General features: G+C 43.7%; 1 pseudogene; it reads left to right on the top strand.

Annotated features, from left to right (window-relative positions):
• Positions 1-721: 721 nt before the first annotated feature.
• LOC118852500 lies at positions 722-804 on the top strand (annotated as a pseudogene).
• Positions 805-1,121: the final 317 nt, after the last annotated feature.

Genomic DNA, 1,121 nt, shown 5'->3' with positions numbered 1-1,121 from the left:
CTTAGAAAGGAAGGAGTGGATCACTAAAAACCAGCATGAGTTCATTAAGAACCAGTCACACCAAATTAACCTCATTCCCTTTTTTGACAGCATTTCAAATCCATGGAAGTAGTTTAATTGTATCTCATCAAGGCATTAAAAAAACTCATAATATCCTTGTGGAAAGAGGGAGAGTTCTAGACTATGCAAGGCAGCTAGGTTATCCAGAATAGAGCAGTGGACCTGGAGTCAGGTAGACCTGAGTTCAAATCCTCCCTCAGCCACTCATTTGAGCTGTGTGACTTTGGGTAAGTCATTTAATCACTGTCTCCCTCAGTTTCCTCATTTATAAAATCAAATGAGATACTATTTGTAAACCACTTAGCACAATGTCTCATTCTATCACATTTGGGGTCCCGTCAACCCCATTCTTGGCGACATATTTGAGAAGAGACGTTGGTGAGCTGTAGTGGGTTCCGAGGATGGTGACTCATGATGGTGAGGGGCTACAAGGATTGGCCAAAGGAACCAGGAATGTTTGGGTTTATAGGAGCATAGATTTAAGGCTGGAAGAGACCTTCGAGGCCATCGAAACCAATCCTGATTTTATAATGAGGACAGTGAAGAAGAGAGAAGTCAAATGTCTGCCACCGCATCAAAGGGAGAGTGAGTGTCCGAGGTGGGCTTGACTCCAAGTCCAAGGGGGGAGGGGTAGATTATAACAGTGTCTGAATATCTGAAAGAGTGACATGGAAGAAGAGAAGGCTAGCACTTCCCTGGATAAGGATAAGGTGTCCTACTCTGCGGCATGGAACCATTTATTTTAGGGGAGAACAGTACAATGGAAAGAGGGTCAGATTTGGTGTCATGGGGCCTGAGGGCAAATCATGGCTGCCATAGCCTGTGTGGCCTTGAGCAAATCATTACAATCTTTCTGGGCCTTATGTTTCATATCAAGGCCCAATGACTAGATGGGCTCCAAGGTCCAAACTCATAATCCTAGGATATTAAGCTTGTTCTGCTTGACTTATAAGGGTAGGCCTAAGACCAGTGGATAGAGAAGTTAACAAGAGAGGGAATTTGGATCAATGTAAGGAAAAACTTCCTAACAGGTAGGGCCACATGAAATTTGAATGTGCTGT

Source organism: Trichosurus vulpecula, chromosome 5 (genome assembly GCF_011100635.1).
Source record: "Trichosurus vulpecula isolate mTriVul1 chromosome 5, mTriVul1.pri, whole genome shotgun sequence".
Classification (NCBI taxonomy): Eukaryota; Metazoa; Chordata; class Mammalia; order Diprotodontia; family Phalangeridae; genus Trichosurus; species Trichosurus vulpecula.
Note: the sequence above shows the minus strand (reverse complement) of the source record. Positions and strands in the feature narration are given on the sequence as shown.